Here is a 23,685-nt window from a genome sequence, read left to right on the forward strand (position 1 = left end):
TCGCCTATAGTACAAAATCCTGTCCAGGAGTTCCTCCAGTTCCATTAGCCCGTTTTTCACCCCCTTGCCGACGTTTTTCTGGAGGAACGTCGCAGATCCCATGTGCTTCACAACTGCCGTGCATGCTTTAATAAGCCTTTTCTCTTCAGCTTGCGTCAGAGTAGTCGACAGTCCTCCCGCTTATATTTGAAACCATTTGATTAGTTTCGGCAATTTCCACTGTGCCTCTTTCCGCAATTATAGTACTGGGTGGTATGGTCCGGGGGCCTATCTGCGTTGCAGGTACCGCATCATTTTGCGAGTCTTTATCTCTGTGTGCGCGTCCCGATGTCTCGTCGGGTATTTCAGCCCTTGTTATGTCCTTCGCTGGGCGCTGGGGCGAACGGCGCATTTTCGTGCTGCGAATAAACGCAGCCTGCTCACTCTCCATTTCCACTATCTCCTCGTTTCGTTTGTTTTTATTCTCCATTTGAGTTGTTTACCAGCGCATCGTGTGCAAGGGAGTGGGCCGCAATAGTCAGAATCAGGGTCCCGAAGGGGCTGGCTGCTGATACACGCCACAACTACCACCTTGGCAGAGCTAGGCTCACATCACCCCATCGACGTCGACAAGGAGTTGTCGACGGCTCCGGGGACTCCCAGTGTGTACCGGCGTATATCGGTCATTAGCAGTTCGCTCTTCACCGAGAAACTTTCTCGAGGCTACTACCTAGGATGCAAGTATTATGCCAGCTAGGGGGTCAGTTTGTTTTGACCTTGGGCAGAATATCAGCATAAGTAAGCTCACTTGTTTTTGTTATTATTAGCGCATTGGGCTGGCTTCTCTTCTGCAGCTTTTCCTTCTTTTCCACCTTAGTCCAAGTGGAACCTTGATTGCAGTTACCGTCTTTCGACGTAGGGTCTGGTAGTCTTTCGTGAATTTGCCGTGGAGGCATCTTCTTCATTTTGCGTCGAGGAGATTCCGCTTTCCTATTAGACTCTCTCAGTCTTTTACGGGGCTCCGGAGTTTCCTTTGTGCCCAGTATACGTTGTGCATCTTTAATAGTGAAGGGGCTGCCCCTAAATGGGAGCACTCTAGGCGTTGACTGCAGTGCTGTAGTTTCTCCCTGTTTCTTACCTTCACTGCTTTCTTTTAGTCCTTCTCGTACTTCAAGTTACGCAGTTCTAATAGCACGCACTTGGTCTTTAATTGCGTGATGGACATTATGTTTTTTATCATCGTCCATAGCTTATTTATCCCCTCGGCTCACTAGTCGCATCCTTCACCGGGGCGCGTTGGTTAATTTTGTGAGCATTTTCAGGCTTTGCTGTCGGGGATCGCATTACTTTACTGCTCTTCTTAAATGGATCGCTTCCAATATTTACCAGTGGCGTCTACTCGCCGACACTGTTGCTAGTGGGAACCAGACTGGATGTTGTGTTACCGAGTTCATCATATTCACCTTCCATTTTTTCATTCAAGTAATCTACTACTAATCAAATCAAGCTACTTACCTACCGTAGCACTGCATTCCATGGTGTTTGTGAAGATAACGACGAGGCAATTCGGATGGATTTTAATGTTACAAATTGCACGTAGTTGAATCATACAACTTGTAGCATTTAACGCCAAGCTATTGTCAAGTACTCCCCAGGTAATTCGGAAGCACAATTGTTTGTCATAGTTTAATCCGGGTATAACGCCTTTAATCTCGGGTATAAGAATCAGATTTTCATCGTTCTGGAATTGCGGATGCTTGTACAAGATCATAGTCGTGTAGGTCATACCATATATTGACAAGTAGCCTAGAATCGTGATTTCTTGCTGGTCATAGTTGCTTTGGGTTGCTGCAATCGATTGATGATCAGTTTCTAGTGATAATGGTAGCAGCCTCATATTTAACGTTTGAGTTGCTTTTAACATGAGCTTTTTATGTTTTACCGGGCTTAATATTGTTTAATCTTTGATGAAAAACCATTTATCTACTGACAGATTTCATTTTTGACTCCAAAGAATGCTGATCTTTCTCAGAATTTCCCTCCTTTGTCGTAATCTCAGAAATTGAATTGACTCGGAGTGGTAGCTGTCTAGTATCTAACTGTGCTGGACAGCTACCACACTCCCCCTTGCCCCTCAAGGGGGAAATCAGTGCGAGTACGCACGATTTCAAATTGTTTTGCCCTTGGACATGAGCGAGATGTAACGAAAATCCGATCAGTTGTGTTTGACATACCACCCGGACTTGCCAATGTATTGGTGAGATCGACAAATTTTTGCTTATGTATAAGTGAATACGTGAAACAACTTTTTGCTATATGGGTGAGCACGCCGTAGTACCAGAATAGCAAAAGCTCACCGATCTCTCTCTTACCAATACGATTTGACGAAGATTATGCCTTTTCCTTGTTTAGCGTTTCTGAAGTGTACAGATAAGCTTCCTTCAGCATATTCGCAAGTGGGGTGCTTTGGGTCTTTCGATTGAGTGTGCGTTATTTTAATGGACGCCGTACTGGCCAATTGTTACCTGGAACCTTAACTTGATTCATCAGATTGGCCAGCAATAACGCACTACCAGCCGCGGTATGATTTGTACAGCCAGTGGTGTCATCTTAGTTTGGCCGTCAGTAGTCTAACTTTGGGCTGCGTCCAAGAATCCGAATGTACTTATATGACGGCAGCAATTGTCGTCATCTATGTTTTACAAAATTCGTTCCTTGTCGGTGGCCCGAATTCATCTTGGTACCTCAATAACCCGCACATTATTGAGGTCCGTCAGGTATTACTGCCATTATTGTGCCATCACTGGCGGGAAGTTCAGTCTCTAAAGCCAAAGCTTCTGAATAAAGACCTTTAACTTGAGAAGGATGCGATCGTTGATGCCACTGTTCCTTTGGCCAGTATGCCCATCAATATTGTCTTCGCATCAACGGTGCAAATAAATATGTCTCTTTTCAGATCCCATTTAATCCCGAGTGTATTCTGTCTTCCTGATTGAAACTGAGTGGTTAAATGTTCTGGTATGGCTTCCAAGACTTCTCTACGAGTTTCATTTGTGAAGACCGAATCCAACCATTGCAAGCAGTTGGGTGAATTCTGTGTCGGGTTTCTTCGCTTATTCGACGGTGTGCTCTCCAGCCATCAGATTGTCGACATAGAAATCCCTGGCTTGGAAGGGAGTGCGAGTTGGGCCAAATGTAATCGTCTTCAACTGAAAATAACGAATTACATCTTCGTTCGATTGCCACACCATTCTTTGCAAGTCTATGTCCTTGCCTCGTAGTCGTATTTGCCGATCCATTTTAGCAACATCTGTTGTTAACACGACAGGGTACGTCGGCCATCATAAGAGCAGTGCGGTAATAAAATCTTGTATACTCGGTTCTACCTTCAATAAGTCATTCAAGGATTTGAGAGATGCAGTTTTCGCGGATGCATTGAAGATACTTCGTATCTTAGTTGTAGCGCTGAATTCCTTGACGACGGCATCTCGTCGGTATGGTGCTCCGAGCTCGCGAGCCCTCCGCGACACCTACAAGAGGGAAATGGATGTCGTAATAACTGCAGTCAACAAAGGACCTGGAGATGAAGCATCAACAAATGACCTTCACAACCACAATGTAAGCTAGCAACGGAACGAAAGAATGCTGCATACCGAGTAATGTTGCATTCTCAAAGAACGCGGGTACGCGCAGAGACTTATCACGAACTCCGTCGAGCGGAGAAGCGACTTCACAGACGGAAAAGGAAGCCTGGGAGAACCAACAACTCTGTGAACTAGAAAAGTACAGGGAGCAACCGCACCAGGCGTGGAAGTTTTACCAACAAGTCAGCCAGATGAAGCCTTGTACACCTCGATGCTCATCCTGCCGAGACAAAGAGAGAAATCTGATTTTCGACAGAATGTGCATATTGGAACGATTGGTTCAGTACTTTGATGAACTACTGAACAACCACAACATCGGCGTGTTGCAGGTCCCGCCTGCTGAAGACGACGGACAAATACTGCCACCGCCAAGTATAGGAGAAACAGTCCGTGCAATTCATCGCCTAAAAAATCATAAGTGGCGAGGAGTCGATGGAATTACAGTCAAATTGGTTAAATATGGAGGCGAACATCATTGGTAGGCAAATCAGCAACAGATTAGATTTTCTCTCTGCGGCAAGCGAGGGAAAAACTGTTGGAATATGGACAACAGTTGCACCATCTATTCATTGACTTTAAAGCCGCCTATGATAGCATAGCCAGGGTAAAACTGTACACGGCCATGAGAGGATTCGGTATTCCCATGAAATTGATAAGACTGACTAGGCTGACCCTGACTAATGTGCGATGCAAGATAAAAGCAGCAGGAACACTGTCAAGACCATTAGACATAAACAACGATCTGCGACAAGGGGATGCTCCATCATGCGTCCTCTTTAACCGCACTGTCGAAATCGACATCATGAGAAGAATCACCCAGACGTACAAACTGCCTTCATCCAGATCGAGCAGGCGGCGTGAGATTTTGGGCTGCACATCAATGAAGGCAAAACAAAATATATGGTGGCAACGTCAGCACCGAAAACCAACCAACAACATCAAATCGCACTGATCAAACGGAAGAATAAAGATAGGAGACTACAACTTTGAGACTGTTGATAATTTCTCCTATCTAGGGTCGAAAATCACAACCGATAACAGCTATGATGAGGAAATCCGCGCACGGTTGTTGTCAGCCAACAGTGCCTATTTAAGCTTACAAAAACTGTTCCGCTCGAAACGTCTCACCATAGGGTCAAAGCTCTTACTGTACAAGACAATGATTTTGCCAGTCCTTATGTATTCCTCGGAGACTTGGGTTCTTAGCAAGAAAAATTGCGAACTCTTGGCCGCGTTCGAGAGAAGAATCCTCCGAAGAATTGTTTGCCCCCTACATGAGGATGGACGATTCCATAGCCTACTAAACGATGAAATCTATGAGCGATACCATGACCGTCAGTTTGTGGATAAAATCCGGCTCAATAGGTTACGGTGGGCGGGTCACTTAATCTGTATGGGTAAGGATGATCCCACCCGGAGAGTCTATAAGTGCAATATCTATGGTAGAAAAAGAAGACGAGGCAGACCCTGCCTAAGATGGAGCGGGGATATCGAATTGGTGGACCTCGGCGCAAAACCGGGATGTTTGGAGTTCCTTATTAAGGCAGGCCTAGACCGGATACCGGTTGTTGCGCCGTCGATGATGATGATGATGTGGTAGATAATATTTGGGTAAACCAATTTTATCCTTTCGTGTCTCTTCCATATACCCGCAGAATACTGAAGATATTTCGGGTTGTTTCGCAACCTCTTCTCGTGCGCTTCGCATTTTATAATTGCCAACTTATTCGGTGGAGCCAGACTTGTCTTGGCAGAAAAGTAGCCTAAGCATTTTGTTCTCTATATTATCTGCAAGCAAAATTGATGGTGCGGGTCGATTACCTGTTCGCATCTGGTTGGCACATTTCGTGGTACATGGTGAAGGTCGGTGACATGTTCTTTGAGTATGGTGCATTGTGCGGGTGGCTTCTGTCCATTGTAATGATTTTGTAATGAGCGCAAATTATGTTGATAAGCTGAGTGTTGTGGAATGTGGGGGTTTAACCTATTTCTAGAACAACATCCATTATTTTCATTTGAATTTGAATCTGGTCTGTGAATTCTTGCCAGCTGGAATTGTTTTATTAAGTTTCCCCGTGCCTTTTTTCTTGGTGATTCCTCATGTGTTTGTAGGTGACAAGAATGTACCTATCTGACATTCTTTGATCTTTTTTGCAAACTATCATAGTTTCTGCCACTCCGTATTTGACCTTGGGTGAAGAGTCGATACTGACCTGATTGTTTATTGGGTTATCGGTTGTTGATGTCGGCTTTGGTTCAGTTTGCAGTGCAGTTTGAATATGACGCTATATACATCAGGAATACCGTCATCCTTGCCTGAACGGTTACCTTAGATGCGTCAGTGATATTTCATTACTACGTAAGACAAGACCATTTTTCGGATGTTCATTGATTAGCAATGATAAAACACATATACATTGATAGTTTTCATATAAAAAAACTGAACTTTGAGAAGGCGAGAAAGTAATCTTAGTTTGGACGCGCAACATAGTTGCCGCATTCAGGATACGGCATCCTGAATGCCGATAAATGCGTAAGTTACTCGTTCGACATCATTGTTAACTCATGTTCAGTTTCAGTTTTGCAAGTTGTTTTCGTTTAATGATAATTTCAGTGAACTTTTGTTTGTATAATGTTCAAATATAATGCTTTTTGGTGATACAAAGACAAAACCATTTGTGTACAATAACTTAATTGTTTTACTTTTATTGATAACAGTTTCATTAGTACGGTTCAAATGTTGGATTCACTGCTAACTAAAATTTATAGGTCGTTAGTAATCGGTATCTTATAATCATAATACCTAACCATCATATACTATTTGAATGTCAGTTCTGTTATTACTTTTACGTCTATGGCGTGTTCAGAAATATTCTTCTGCTGTAAAAATATATAGAACGGAATAATTTTCGTAACACTATTCGTGGTTGTCATTCTAGAACTAATAACAGTGTACGCATGTATGTATGACAAAATATTTAAGCTTATATATAATTTTCAATTGTTTTTAGTTTAGGTTTTTGGTTACTTGCTAAAAACCTTTATGTTTCGTATTAAATAGTTTGTTCAATTTTTTGTAAATTTCAATTTGTTTATTTCAAATAAATATATATTAAATTTTTATAAATACTTTTTTTTTCAACTTTAAAAATAATTGTTCTATTCGCTTTTCATATCTATTAAAAGTAGATTTGAGATTTTATATTTCTTATATTTATATAGATCATTCTAATGTTATATTCCCTATTGTTTGCTTAAAAGCAGATCATTTTCTGGTACGTTTCATTAAAATATCTAAAATGAAAAAAAAATAGAACGAATCTGTATATTTTTTCCAAACATGTTAATATAAATTCGCTTTCTAGCCATATCGTTTTTACTGCTTAAATGGTAACTGCATGGTAGCCCAAAATTGATATATTTCTAATACTAGCAAAAGTAGTGCTGTGTATTGTTTTATATAATCGGTGGAAATGTTATTTACCCTTAGTCTTACTTAGTTAATATAATTTGGATACTTTTCGCCTTTAATGTGTGAGTGAAATTTTGATTTCGCATTCTCTTTTTGATTTGTGAACTAAATTAAAGTTTTCACACTTCAAAATATATGCTATATTTTAATATATTAGACTATCCAAATTCAAAGTTTTTCATCTGTATTGCATATTTACTTTGATAATTCGTTCATTTTGGCAGAAATGACGCAATGCATAAAGTTTATGTAATATTCAATCACAATATTAAATAAATATATAAATATTAGTTCGAGTATAATATTGTAGATGCTATCAAATATTTATGAAGTTATAAAACCATCCCAATCATGTCAGGTAATATTTTTTAAAACTTGATTTATAGTCCAATGTAGAGCTGCTCTAAAATACTCACTCTTATAATATAAGAAAATATAAACGAACCAAATAATGGTTTTGAGAGTTTCTCCCAAAGCTAAACTTTATTCCGTTAATGCTCATACAATAACGTACTTCTCAGTGGTAGGAGTCCATAGTTCATAATATCATGAATACTACCTCTCAGTGAAATATTTATTTACTTCTTGATTAAGTCTTACTCTTCTAGTTGCTTCTACGCTTATTGTTTCGCTTTCAAATTTCGTAGATATACAATAAACATGTTCATTTGTTTATAATTTTACTTTAAGTGATCCTAAATACATTTGCTTTGCAGATAATAGTCTACTTAAGTGAGCTACTTGAAACTTTGCTGTAATATCCGTTCTTCGTTACGCCTGATTAAAATCAGCATTAAAATGCTGCCTATCAAATTCATTAACATAATACAAAGTAATACAAAGTAAACACCAGCGCAAACTTCATTGAAAACGTGCAACCAGTTTTTAGCTATAGTCAACCACAATTGCGTCACCAGTGAAAACTGCGGCTCAAAAAGTCACAGTGAGCCACTTCACCCCACCAAGTCTCAGCTCAACTTACCACGGAGTAAATAAATTAAATTTCTACACAGGAAATCTGTCATATTAAGACTACAATAACTTCTTGGATTACATCAGTAATTTTCAAGAGGATAAAGTTTTTTGCATGCATGTAATATCTAAACCAAAATTCCAAAAGTCTAAGAACAAAAAAAAATTTTTCACGTGAGGTTTAATAGTTTATTTTAGTGCCTCTCAAAGCACTAACGAGAAAAAGGATTACCATTTCCTTTTTTGCTTTCGTTTGAAATTTTTCCAATTTGATAAAAACTGCCTGTTTTTGTTCTTCGGGAGAAAACGCATAAACCGTAAACCACTAAAAACGGGAACAGGTAGTTCCCGAAATTTCGGTAAATATTGTCTCAAATAAAATACTAGTAAAAAAGAAAAACCGTTCAATCATTTCCACATAATACAGAAGTATTTACATTATCAAAAATGAGACTACTGGTAGGATGTTGAAGTATTGAGCGGCTTATATTTTTCAACCTGATGTTACTGTGCGGTATCGTCATTATTTTTCCTTGCCTTATAAAGTATGAAAGCCTGGTTGGGACTCGATAGTAAACTTGATGAAGGAAAGGATTTTAAGGAACTTTTTTTCGATTTGTGCTGGTGTGTGAAACCCTTTACATGCAATGAGTGGTTTCATTTTGCTTCACAATATATACCCCAAAAACCGAAACAGGTCTAAAAACCAGACCTATTCGACTTGTAAACCTGGAAAAATCCCCCCCCCCCCGTGTTTATCTTTAAGGAATCTAGATCTGAAACGAAAATATATTCCGTTTCGATATATGCTCAAATAAAGTTAATAATAGCATACCCCTTCAAGTTCAAACTGAGTACAGAATTTGGCATCAGTATAAGTAATAATAGAAGACATCATTATGCAAAGTTTAAATGAAATTAAACTATTATTAACAAAGTTCTAGAAGGTCAAAATTTTATATTTCATGAGAATTTATTGCACTTTGCGATGTGTATATCATCTGAGATAAACATAATATATCAATATATCAGTGCCAAAATAAAGCGAACGAACGAATTCCGCGGGGAACATCTTAGTTTTCCTTTCTTAGTTATTTGTGTAATAATAATAATCGGTGGCGCAAGATTCCATGGTACCCAATTTATGGAGATATTTATATGTATATGCTTTTGCCCAACTGGTAAGTCGGATATAATCAGTTGCTTAAAATCAATTTACACGCGTACATTTACGCATCAGTATACTTTAGTAGGCAAGCATTGCATAATATATAAGCCTTTAATATGTACATAAATATATAGTAGAGTTTGGAAATAAATGAAGGAATATTTTAATTTTTTGGCTATGTATAGAAAAAATATGCATAGAAAGTTCTCTACACAGCATAAACACAAAACCTTTATAACTGAAGCATCCAGTTTCCGGCAATCGGACCCGTTTTTAATTTTGGTATATTCCTTTTATTTATTTGGCCTGTTTCTAAAAAATTGATTTAAAATTTTAAAGTGATTTTAGGTATACGCTATGTTAAGGGGGCTTTCCTATCTGACGGCTTCCAGAAATCGATTTTTTCATTTTTATATATATTGAATGTACGAGTTGCGAGTGTATTGCATCTTTCAGACGGAAATATAAAACATTTAATAAGTTATAGCAAATGCAAGAGCACAAATCATGTTGTGTGAATACAAAACGAAATCTTTAAACATGTTTTTCTCAAAACCTTTTTTGAAATGGTGGGAAGCTTAACTACAACTTTGTTCCACCGAACTGGCTGAAATTTTTACACAATATTCTACACATCCATAGTCCGAACCACGATTATGTTTTCTAATTAATAATTTCTTATTTTTATTCTGGATCTTCAATGGGAAATTCACTCAATTTTACAACTCCACCATTTTATGCTAAAATTATTATCGTAGTTCGGATGATAGAGGCAAGTATACAAAATAAGAAACCGTTTTGGTTTCAGATAACTACAAACGGAGATGTGCTTCCCACCACTAATCCAATTGTGACCGTAAAAACAAATACAATCAATTATCAAATTGGTCAATTGAAAAAAAAATCAAGACCCAAATAATAACATAAAAAAAATATTCGATTGGATTCTTCGAACCTACCATCGATAACTTCCCTACCCATATGCAATATTAGGATGGCGTAAAACATTGGCAGTACAATTTTGTTTATTCTGTTTTCGAGTCAATTGTCTCTTTATAGGGACGAATTTGAATATATTTTCGCCAAAATAAATTGATTCATTTTCCCTTCCTTTGCGGTTTACTGATGTATTCCATTGACATAGCGTTTGTGTTATTCTTATTTTACCTACAAGTCAAAATTTTTCTGGGACGAGTCTTTACAGAACTCATTTCGTGGCAGTACATCTTTATAAACCAGACATACTTAACCTTGATAGAAAAACAGCAGAATAGTAAATTTATTTTAAATATTTATGGAAAACATAATAATTGAATTTTATTTTATTGCAAAGCAAATGTAGGTAAGATAATTTCAATTATAATCGCGTGAAATACCCTGTGTCCAATATTTATAGTTTCCTTTTGCATAGACTTTAATAACAAATTTTATTTAAGAGTACATGCAAAGAATTTAAATGAATATGCATATATATATTTTGTTGTAGTTAATCGTGTATTCCAGAAGGCGTTTCGATTTGTTTTATGTTTATCCATCATAGGTGTATGTAATACTTTTTAATTTTTTTCAGAACTCTTTTGAAATTATTGTATTATATATAAAAAGCATGTATATTATTACAAAACTTCATTTATCTAGGATTCGTCATTTCATAGATTTCTTATTGCCTTCTTTTAGGCATATTGAATATGTTGTATGTACATACGGTTAAAATCTTTCTTGCTTCTTTTCAAAATTAGCTGATGATATCTAATCGATTTACAAAAAGAAAGCAGCAATGCTCAAAAAGTTGAATTCGCTCAAGTGGCTTCAATTGCCTGACATTTCTTGTTCATAACATATTAAATTGCTACAATAAATTGAACTCATAATTGTTATAAATGAATATCCTGTTTGTATCCCGTAAACTCAAAAACATTTAACAATTGTGGATAATTTCAATATATCTTAAACTAAATTTGTTATTTTTTATTCCTTTTAACAATATCTGATTTGATTATATCGGATTATCTAAAGGGCTTGTTAATTTATAGGGCACTCATCTCTGTAATTAAGATGAAAATTTAAATTTGAGGTACATAAAAATAAATCTTTTGGATAGTAAGTACTAAATTTAACAAATTGTATATTAATCAACTTTTCTTTTCATTTTTCTAATTTCACCTGACTTTCATTTTCACGGTTAAACTTTGAAAAACATTATATTTTGAAAGTATTTACGAAATATATATATACAGCGGGGTTTTGATTTCTGTTCAGTAGTTTCCAAGCGTCAAAATTTTATTATACCTATATTTATTATTTTTCAAGCAATTCCCGCAGAAACAAGTATTAAATTATTTAAAAATTCAAAGGTCACAACGAATAATTAATCTATACAAAATAATCTAGCATATTTCTGCTAAGCGAACTTCTTCTTGACAAACAAATATCATGGTTGCCTTAGACCTCGTTCAGAGCGGCGAAGCGGCGAACCCCTTATTTTCAATGAAAAGGTATGTATCACATTCAAATTATATTTTCATTTCATTTTCAATTTTTATTAGGGATTGTAGGTTGATTATTTCCAAAAGAAAAAGATTTGTCAAAAAATTGCTATAAATGTTCGTCCCCTGAGAAGGAATTAAGGAACTTTGCAGCAATAGGCATAAATAATACTAACAAGAAAAGATTACCTAACTATCAAATAATAATAGTGTCGCTATTATTAGAGGAACATTTGTTGAAAATATGAAATATAAGTTAAACTTATTAACGAGAGTTAACTTAAAGAATTCTCAAGCAGGCGGATCATGAGACAATTCAAATGCGAGTAAATCGGTCTGTTGCAGCAAGGTTAACTGACAAAAAGTTAATTACCTTCAATCTGACTTGCGACATCCTCAACAAAATAATCAAATTTTGCTCAGGCGGCTTCGTTCCTATGACTTCTACTTCGTATAACCTGCTTTGCAAATGGAAACAAACAAACGTTTATGATGGAAATTTGGAGAAAAACAGGCCAACGGGTTGATCATATGTAAAATTTACGATAGTAAGATTTATGTTAGTGTAAGTTGTGAACCCTTACAACTATTATAGATTTCTTAATGCAACTGATTTGATTTTGACACGCTTATAACAGCCTTTTGAGACACCACTCAAGATTTTTGTAAGCTATTAAAATAGACACAGAGTTTTCAATTCGTCGTGATTTTTTACATCAGGCACACATTCTAGGATAACATCTGGCAAATGTCGCACACCCTGCGTACTAAGATGTTCCATTTCTCCAGATCCAATAAGAATTAGGTTTTCCCTTCCATTTACTTGCTCAAAGTCAGAGAAAATTTGAATGAAAACGGAATTTGTAGACTATCAGGCTTTTCAACTAGCAGCAAATAACAGTGGATAGCATAAATAGATGAATAGAATAGATGGTAAAAGGTATTTCATTTTCATGTTTCTAGATCTTATGAAGCATTTCCAAAACTGTTTGTTAAAGATACATAACATTTGCTTTCTGGCTTGATTCAGCTAACTTCTTATGATTATTTTTGGAAAATTTCCCAAGGAAGAAAAGGGTGAAGAAATTGTTATTAATGTTATATTTTTTATGAATGTAATAATGAAGTTCTGTAGTTATTTTGTTACTCACCTCTGTTAATTTATTTAGCAAAATTAAATCAACACAGATCTAAGGCCAAGAGGAAACAAATTTTATAGAAATATTTGAACTTCATAATTGTTAGTTGGCAACGAAGTTGGAAGTAATGGAGACGAAGATCCTGCCCTGCACTAGTGGCCTGGCACGCTTTGACCACATCCGATCGATATAGGGTTGCACCGATCGTGAAAAAATTGGGAGAGAGGCGTCCTCGATGGCATGGATAATTTACTAAGGAGAATTTACTCGCTAAGATGGTTTTGAACATCAAGTGGACGATAAGCCACCACAAGGCCGACTGAAACAAAGGTGGCTTGATACGCTGGATAGTGATTTGATCCATATCAGACAAATGAGAGATTAAAATGGTGCAATCAATCACGAAGAGCCGACCCCGCTTGTGAACAGGTAAAGAAAAAGAAGAAGAATGAAATTAGAAACCCAACAAGATACAGCATAAACGAACAAGGCAACGTTCATATCAGGTGTTTTCAATATGCAATTACTATAGTTAAGAATATAAATCGACAGAACTTGAAATTGTTACGTTTCTATTAGATTGCAAAATATATCTGTAAAAGAAAATTTTTGAACCCAGAATATTGACTCAAAAATGTAAAATAAGAATTCAGAATTTGAAAAATAAACAAACTTAAATTAATATGATGGACGTATTTATTCACAATGAGCTAGGTAACATATATATTCAAGTTGAAAGCAAAACTCAATTATTTTTGTGGGCAATCATTATGTTGACACTCAATGTGATTATGTATATCTATCGCCCACTATGGTTAACATTAATAAATTATCGTTTCATTGGTGAACGACTTTCTAAAGTGTATGACTAACCTGCATAAGTAAGTCTATATATCGATGTAAATCAATTGATTCCCTTGGTTGAGTTTCCAGTAAGAACGCACCCTAAGTTTAAGTTTCCCATTTTAGTTTCAACAATTATATTTCAACGTGGGATGCTATGGGCTATTTGTTATGGTATAGGATTTCCTTTTCAATAGGTTATTCATAAAAAGGCAAGAATTGGCAACACTATTCCCAATTTATTAGAAAGGGATCCTGTAAGATGTTAGCATGCTGTTTAAAGTTTTCATTAATATAAAGAACAACAGAAACAAAGTTAAAAACAAATTCAAAATGTTAAAGAGCAGATGCCGCTGTAGACGAAATTGTATTTAATTGGTTTCTTCGTTCTAAGATCTATATGTTTACAATTAAATCACAGCCCATTCGTGGAATATAATAGATCAGATTTAACTTTATTTTATTTCGGTAACTGGAACTATTTTTTTTCCGTTTGCTAATCGGCTATGGATGTAACAATCATTTTTTCTTTTGCGGAAATGATAGTACTCAATAACTACTGGAGGTTTAGAAGTCAAATGTTTTCTATTACCACTAAGGTCGATGGTTGAATAGTTTCACCAGTTATTTGGATAAATTGACATATGTTCTTATGATAAAACCATTCATGAACAGAAATCAAGCAATCAAATAGGATATAATCAAATCTTTTACTGCAGGAAAGTTTTATTGCCAATTCTGCAATCAATATCGTTTTTACGTGTTAAAACACGCAATTTGCTAAATTTGCATTACCCTTATATGTAGGTATATATAATATTGTATTGTTAATTTATTTGTTGGTTTTTCATTCTCTTAATAACGCGACTAATTCTCCTAGATTATTTTACGATTGTAAACTTTAGTCGTTTAATTTATATTTTTACAAAATATGTTTCTAGTAGAATTCCGTTATTTAAAAATTTATATATTGTGTAATATTTGGCTTAGCTGTAAAATTTACGTTTGTACATTATTTTTCTAATAATAAATACGTTTTTCAGAAATATATTTCGAAGATATCAGTATATAAAGCAATTTGTGTTTAAAATATACCTCTGCTTTAAAAGTAAATTACAAATGACATTTTCCTTAACTTATTGGTGGTGATCAATAGTTTCATAATTAGTAAAATATGTATAATTGTTGTATGTATATTTAATAATAAATTTATTGTATAAGTAACTTATGTTTATGATTTAATTATAAACGTTTAAATGTTTTTACACCATCATTTTTCCTATAAATATTTTATTGATTTCAATCCTGCTGTTTACAATAGGTATTAAAATGTAAATTATATTTAACTAGTATACTCAAAGGTGGGCACTGATTGTGTTAATGTGGTAATTATTTAACCGAAATTTTATGCCAGAAATATTACCCCGTTGCCGAAGGTTGACTTTTATAGTACTAATTGTTCGTTATGGCTGTTTGTATGGAAACTACCAATGCCGCCAAAGTATATAATATACGAATACGCAGGGCTGTGTGTAATGGGATGTCGGTACTTTTTTAACACTTCCCGTAATCATAAAATTTGATCAGTTGATTCTTTACGGGTTAATTAGCGCTCAATTCCAATACTTAAGTGAAAATCCGATTTATTCAATGGGTCACAGGTGGAAACATCTGCAAGAAAATGTAAACATTTTGAAAATTGAGTCATACTAAGTTGCGAGAAATTAAATATGTTTTGTTCATGATTATATTCCAGCTTAGAGAAGCTTCATTTGATACAGTTGGTAATTTTGACCTAAACGAAGAATCTCTATCTCCACCAAAGTAAATATTTTATTTTCTTTATTTAGAAAGAAGAGCGCTGGATACCAAATAACCCCGCTTTCAATAAGGTTTACTTCACCAATAGAAATTTGGTAGAGATTGACTTCTTCTCTTTGTCATGTCTGCCATTCACTAACCATAAACAAGTCGGGAAACCGGAAGCTGGGCGCTTCAGGTATGAAAGGTTTTGTCTGCTTCTTGTGTGAGTATATTTGTAGAACTATCCTACTTGTACGTAGCCCGTTAAGAATATGCATTTAGCATGTCAGATTTACACGGTAAAGACAACTTTGAGCTGCTGTAACTTTGTCACTAATAGTACGATTTTGATCAAACTTAGAGATAATATGCTTCATATTATATTTTATACTGCTACCAATTTTTATAACTCCGAAATAAACTTAAGGGGGGTTTTACTCAATTTTCCCAAAAATATGGTAATATACAATTATTAACTTAATTTGAACAGATATCGATAGCTTTATGATTTTTTCCAGATTTTTGGGTTGGCTAATTGCTCAGAATGGCTCCGTTAAAGAAATCATCAATTTCCACTCCTCCCACTCCCCGCCTTTTTAACAAATCTCAAAACTAAGATCGGCTTCGAAAAGTACTAAGTAAGACCTTTCCATTTGATACCCCACATGACTATATTTGGTGAAAAAAAAAATTACACTCCCTTTTTACATGTATGGGGACCCCCTAAATCTCAACGTAGGAGGATATCACTCACTGCATGTCTGGGGGTCCACAGTTTCCACTTTTGCACTAAAATTCCTGTCAATTGGTATAGCCGTTTCTTAGAAAAGTGCCTGTGACAGACGACAGACAGACATTGAACCGATTTTAATAAGGTTTAGTTTTACAAACAAAACCTTAAAAACGGAGAATCCAATGTAGGTGATCATTGATGCTATTGAGCCGATAATTGAGACTTGTATCACGTCGTCAATCTAGCTAGCTATGACAGCGAGTGGTGGCATCAGTTTAAGAGAAATTTATCCGTAGCTGCGAGGCGTAAGATTTTGTTCTAAGTCATTAGACGTAACATGCTACTGATAAATTTTGTTCAAGAAGAAAATGAAAGAGTGGATCACGCAGTACTGTTCCTCCCTCACCTCACCTCAATATTGCTAAGCATTCAAGAACTGCTTTTTCTGCACCATTACGAAGAACTAACCAGTCGTAGTCATTAGGAGACACATCAAATCTATTAATGGGATTAGAGACGATTATCAACAATAATCTATCTATCCATTCACAAAAATGGTGACCAGATTATGCTATATTTTTGGCAGTAGAAGAATTTCTACAAAAAACTGGAGAGGATGTATCAGTTCCGACATTCAGGCGGCGACACTTTAGAAAGTGGGTAGTATCATACCAAGCCAGTTGGTATTGAATTGTCATCAGGGGTGCTTAAATTCGGTCGACTAATGGAAGATATTATGGATTTTTGTATGTTCAACATTCTCGAGCATAATTCGTAATGAATAGCTTGATAGACGGCAGGATTGCTGCTCCACAATGGTAGGAAGAGAGTTGCCTTTTGTTATTAGGTGCTATGGAGATAGCCCTGCATTTCATAAATAACTATCAGGTTCCTGCAGGCTCACTGCAAATTAAATAATGATAATCGTTGGCGCAAAAATCCAATTGGATGAGAGCCTTGAAGTGTATTAGAGCACTTCATTGAAAACCGTAACCGTACAATATGTTGCACTGTAGCAGGCAATGTACTGCGCTCGCCGGAGATTATTCCCCTGATTTCGCTCAGGTACTCATTCACAGCTGAGTCGACTGGTATTCGACGTCAAATTACGATACAAATCCCACTGCTATCAATGTGATTAGAACCGCGACCTTCCCTACGACAGCCTTGTGCTCTAGCCAATGAGCTATCCGGACACACCAGTAACAATGGTCCAAACTAAAAACTAGATAGTAAACTAAACTCATTGTGGTCTAAATTTTCTTCTCGTAATTCTTTCTTAACGCAGCTGAATTTTTGTTTTTTGTCTGTTCAGAAAATGCATAAAATTTCAAAGCGAGGAGTTTTAGGTTCTACAACTACATTGCGTCTTATTTTCTCATCCGGTCAGTGATAACCAGCGTTGTTGAAATCGAATAAATTATGATATCGACGAATGTCAATCTACTGAATTCTTCTTCTTTCTCTTTAGCCTTTGGCTCAATTTTGTTCTATCAAAAGCCTGATCTCGATGCTGTTACGAGGCTTTCAAATCCCCACCTAGCGTATGAAGTCGCCAATGTTTCGGCCAGCTTTTTGGTCGTTTACTATCGACTTTCACGTTCAGACAAAACTTGGCGAATGAATTCTCATTCGCGCGAATTACATGACCATCGACGCTCCCCAATTCTTCCACGATCGGGGCAGCCCCATATCGATCGCGGATATCCTCGTTCCGAATATAATCAAGGCGTGTTACGCCACTAGTCCAACGCAATATCTTCATCTCCATTACCGTAAGACGCCGTTTATTGTCTTGCATAGTCGGTCAACACTTAATACCATAGAGGGCGACCAAGTGGACCGCTTTGCGGTAAATTTAACGTTTGAGAAGTTCGTTGATACATCAATCACAAAGAATACCAGTTGTGGAAAGCCACATTCTCGAAGTTGTGCTAATGCATGAAGGAATTTCATAACGCAGTTTTCCATTGGCTTTCTGGGCTGGTCACTGTCGCTGACAGTGACAGTGCTTGTTTTATTGGGATCGGCCGTAAAAAATTCATTTTTATTCAGATTCAATCTGAGACTGTGTTGCATGACGCAACCATTCTACTTTTCGATAAATTGCTCGAGATCATTTTTATTATTAGGCGCTAAGAAAACGTCACCTGCAAAAAGCAGTGTATAGCTCACTGGAGGCAGGATGTCCCATTTGAAAGTGCCTATAACAAAAAGAAAAAGCAGTGGTGAGTGGGCACTTCTTTGTTGAAGTCCGAGAGAGACGCAAAACGGTTTTGGTACAGCCGCCATACTTCGAATTTTACTTTCCGGATCATGATGGTGCAGTTGAAACTAGCGGACGACTTGTTCTGGCAGTAAGTGTTGTCGTAAAGCATACCAGATGAATTCATGCGGCACACGGTCAAACGTTATCTTTGGATCCAGAAATGCAGTGTAAAGGGCAATGTTTCTCGCGGTTTGTCTCCATGAGTAATCGCGCAGCGTGTCTTGTGTCAGTACTTCGATAGTTCTTGACATTGAATAACAATTAACTTATTGAACAATTTCCCTGAATACGGTAGCGAAGAATGCGTTCAAAAATCTTCATAATATGGGACAGTAACCGGATGGACAGTAATTTGAACATTCTGCTGGTAGTCCACCTTTCTTTTTCCATATTGTCCATTGTGTGGCCCTAGCTCTTTACTTTCATTCGTTTCTGTTTGCTTCCTCCACTGCAGTGGCGCCGAGAGGTGAAATTTCTTCAAGTGTCGACAATACCTGTGGAAGTGGAGAATGAACAAATTCTTCAGTTGAAATATGTTCGAAATATTTTCACCATTTATCCGTCGCGGCTCGTTGGTCGCTAAATACCGTTCCTATCATTAACGCAACAGAAGTTTTCGATATCCTGTGCGCGTTGGTGTCGGCTTTTGACAAATCGATACAGGTCTACCTGACTATCCTGAGTGTCCAGTTTATGGTATAGATCTTTGTAACGAACCGCTCGGGTGACAGAGATCTTCTTTGCTTCCCGGTTGGCATTTTTATAAATTTGCCAATTGGCGAGCGTTTTATCGTCAAGGAGCTCGGTTGATGAACAGCTTACCTGGCCTGGTGAGCATGAGGGCAGAATAAGCGGCTTCACGGATCGTATCTTTAACTTGGTTCCACGATTCTTCCACCTTCGCAATGATTGGTAATCGCTTAAGTGAGACCATTTCATCTTCCTTCTCACGAAATCGCCAGTGCGTTCCTCACCTTGTTTTTTCGGTGGCTTGATTGGCCAAACGGCAATCAACAGCCGATGGTGGGATGCCATGGCCTCATAGGAAACGGATTTTGCAGGCAGTGACGGTGGTGAAATATCGGCATCTAATGAGAATATAGCCGATTTGCATTTTACTGTTCAAAATATAACATGCAAGATGAGACGATTGAACCATGTATTTATAATTGCAAGGATTGGTGTTGGCAATATCGACTATACGCTCGCCATCCTCATTGCGCGCTTCAAACCTTTTTCCCCCATGGCACCTGTTACTGTGTGCTTTTTCACCCATATAACCAATAAGATCGCTTGTAATGATGATATAGTCATCAGCAGGCACGTTCCACGTTTTTGCATTGAGATGTTGCTAGAACGCATCCTTCTAGGTATCAGGTTGACCTGTCAGTGGTGCCTATGCTGTGAAGAAGGAATAGTGCAATTACCTGATATGATCAGTCGGTTATCAAATCGTTCGACTTCTTAAATGTTTACCTGGAAACTCTCTGAGATGACAATGGTAAAGGCTATATTGAGTATGTGGGGTACCAAAATAGAGAAGTTTGTAACCATTTTTACCGGGTCCGCATTTTATGTCGCAGCCCCATCAGGTTTCTTGTAGAGCGCAAATTTCAATGCTCATTTTCCGAAAGGCTCTTGCGAGTTCCCCGGTTTTTCTAGTAAGGTTGCCAATACATAGCAGGCAGACACATATTTATTTTGCTCGGATTAATTTACTTACGTGCCTTGCCCATTTCTCGACAGGACGGGGCCTATCCTGCTGCGCAGATTGAGGTGAACGCCACATCATTTTCCGGAAACTTGTGATTCAACACGATCATTTTGAGTTTAACGACATTGGGTTCATTTTCTTGGTCGACCTGACGTGAGAGCTGCCACCAAAAGGGATCCAGTAAGCTTTAGCATATGGAATAATCATCTCTTTCCCTGATTTCACCATCTTATTTTTCTTTTACTGAGGATAGTAACATACAAAGTAGGTAACATGGTATGCAATAAAATGGTACCATTATATGAGCGTACTTAGATTCTAGCAAAAAATTTAAGCTGTAGTTGTAGTTCTTTGTCATACCTATGGATATCGTAGAATATGGATACTGACATGCAAACAATTATATCCTAAACAATAATTTAGCTTTAGCTTAGCTTAGGCTCAAACTATTGGCGGTTTCACTTGAATATAATTCGCATCCTTGTCGTGTTTTTGCAAATATATAAAGCATCGTTTTCCACCTGTTGAGCCTTACGTCCCAGGGCAGAGGTGAGGCAGCGTCTGATGAGTTGGCTCTGCCCTGGACGAAACCGTTAGTCCCTATTCTTAAATGCTTGGGGCATGGCACCCAAATGAGGGCTCCGTGGACCAAAAAAACGTGAGAGTAAGTTGCTCTGTATTTGGTTCGGTCCAACATCAAGTGGATGTGGACTTAGGATCCCTCACTATCCTAAACAATAATGCAAACAATTGTTCTAGTAAAGATGTAGTCGAAGAGCGTATACTACTTACAGGAAGCAATGATTGGGGCATCCGAATCCTAGAACCCTGCTTAATTTTTGTGTCTGCTCGCTCGGCTAAGAATCCTAAACTTGGGTGTCTTCTAATTGTCCCTGTAGGCTAGCCTTTTTTTCAGAGATATCATTAAAATCACACCTGCACTGGAGTCTATTATAAACTAACTAAACTTACTTTCGGAATTACTTTAAATCACTCGTTACAAATCAACAGCGAACTAGCACGTGAACCCGCTAGCAAATTGCTTTGCTGGCAATTTTGCGAGTGTCCGGAAGCGATAAACTTCTGCGTAAACAATTAAACACTTCGTTTCCGCATTGTTAAGTGACTTGGCACATTGATTGCAATGAATTTGCTGCTTAAACACGTGCTTAAACCCGTATAAAACGGAATAATGAAAATAATAATGATAATAATCGTTGGCACAACAATCCATATTGGATCAGGGCCTTGAAGTGTGTTAGAGCACTTCATTCAAGATCATAACGGTGCAGAACAGGATTACAGGAGGCAGGTCAGCATTGTGCTCGCCCGCGATTATTACCCCGATTTGACTTAGGTGCTCATTCACAGCTGAGTCGACTGGTATCCGACGACAAATCACGATACAAATCCAACTGCCACCAGTGAGATTTGAACCGCGACCTTCCCCACGGCAGCCTTGTGCTCTAATGACTCAGCTGTCCGGGCTATGAATATAGTGAAAATACCAAAACCTTTATTCCCACGTAATCATCATCATACAAAAAAGCAAAAACAAGTCAGAAAACCGGAAGCCAGACGCTTCATGTAGGGGTTTTGGGTAGTTCTTCTATAAAAACATTTGAGTGGACATTTGTCCCACTAATACCTAGCACGTAATATATGTATATATTATGTGAGAATATCCACTTTTGAGCGTTATTAACATTCAAAGTCTTGAATTTGCACAAAAGCGACAAATTTGACCGATTATAATTTTGCTTACAGTAGTGATTTCCGCCCACACTTAGTACAATCATATTGTGGGATTTCCATTATGGAAGTTATTGACCTTTTACATACATATGAATTTGGAAAATTAGAAGACAATGAAATTGGAATTCTAACACCACTTTTGAAAAAAATGTCCAAACTTAGACTAACTAAAGTTACGGAAAGTACTAACCGAGATCTTTCGTTTGATACATACTCCACGTATCTATATTTGGTGAAAAAAATTTACACCCTCCTTTTGCACGTATAGGGACCCCGACATGGAATGTTGTAACTCACTGTATACGTTCCCACCTTTCCACCGAAGTGCGTGTGATGCGCAGATAGGAAGACGGGTAAACAGGGCGACAGACAGTAAACCGATTTTAATAAGGTTTTGTTGAACAACTACAAAAGTATTGACACAGCAAGAAAATTGAGCGGATTCTAATGAAAATCAATCAAATTCGAACTTCCATTTCAATTTTTATGTTATGTATGCATTTAAATCTGTAAGAACGATATACTGAATTGGAAAAGTATGCAGTCACGTCGGGGAAAATTTCGCTCCCAGCTTCCGGAAATCAGCTTTTGATAAGTTTTGTGTTCTCTATGGTTTAACAAGGTAAAGGTTATTGATAGGGGAGGCGTATAGTGTCGGCATGGTGTATTACGCATGGTGTCCCTTTTATGATGGTACAAGTTTTAATGGTGGATAATACTAGTTATTTGAGGAAAATTGGTCTATGAAGTGTCTATTTCATGGAACAATTTTCTATAGTTATAAGGTTTTTCGTAAAATATCAAAAAGCGCGACCTTCCCAAAAAAATCACAATTTCCTATTCCTTCAATCATTTGATCCCAGAATTGATACCATTTTCGAAAACTACATAAAATTAATGTTTTGACACATTCGAACCATCATGCTTAAAATCTGTAATAGGGTTGTCCCTAATCAAAAAAACAATTTTGGTCGTTCATCGTTTCACATCAAATTAAGGCACCATACATTAAAGCATACTCCCTTTTCATGTTCAAGTCAATAAATGCCATTTTAATCACTCTGGTCCCTTTAAAGGCCACCCTCATGCTCGGCGGTTGAATGTATGTCGCGGGTTTTAAACTACGTACTGACTTTACCACAGGCATACTGCTTTCTATAAAAACCAAAGAGGTTATATTTACTTTGCCGCACCACATAACTGAATACAAAATGTAATATGGTCTACCATAAAGGCAGGTTTTATGTTTTCTTGGAATATGAACGATTTTTTTCTGCCCGGGCGGTCAGAAAACTTCGCTACCCAAAATGGTCAGCATATGCTCTGAAGGGAAGTTGTCTGCCCGTGCATATCGCGATATTTCTTCGTCCGTTCGTTTGTGTAAAACAAAGCATTATAAGAATCGATTCGATATCTGTCTGTCCGGCTGTCTGTCTATCTGTCTCTCACACCCGATTTACTCGTAAACAGCTAAACCAATTGTCACGAAGTTTGGTGAGAAGGTGTGGCCTGTGAATCCCTTTACATATAGCAGGTGGCGCCATACATGCGAGAAAGGGCTGTACATTTTTTTTGCCAATTGTATGAAGGCTCAATTAGTACTTTTCGAAATTGATAATATTTTTGACACTGGGTAAAACATAGGATAGTGCGGGCTCAAAATGTGCTATCCAAAAAGTCTAACAGGTCTTGTTCCCAGAATCTAACC

At 37.3% G+C, this 23,685-nt stretch overlaps 1 protein-coding gene across 16 annotated transcripts in view; it reads right to left on the reverse strand.

Moving 5' to 3' along the window:
* Positions 1-6,304: 6,304 nt before the first annotated feature.
* Positions 6,305-23,685, reverse strand: part of LOC119648834 (CUGBP Elav-like family member 4) — a 666,752-nt gene continuing 649,371 nt past the window's right edge. For all 16 annotated transcript variants that reach the window (XR_005249062.1, XM_038050698.1, XM_038050701.1 and 13 more), the window contains one exon: positions 6,305-15,374. The gene's annotated coding sequence lies outside the window, so the exon portion shown is untranslated. The remainder of the gene's footprint in view (positions 15,375-23,685) is intronic.

This window comes from Hermetia illucens, chromosome 2 (genome assembly GCF_905115235.1).
Source record: "Hermetia illucens chromosome 2, iHerIll2.2.curated.20191125, whole genome shotgun sequence".
Taxonomy (NCBI): domain Eukaryota; kingdom Metazoa; phylum Arthropoda; class Insecta; order Diptera; family Stratiomyidae; genus Hermetia; species Hermetia illucens.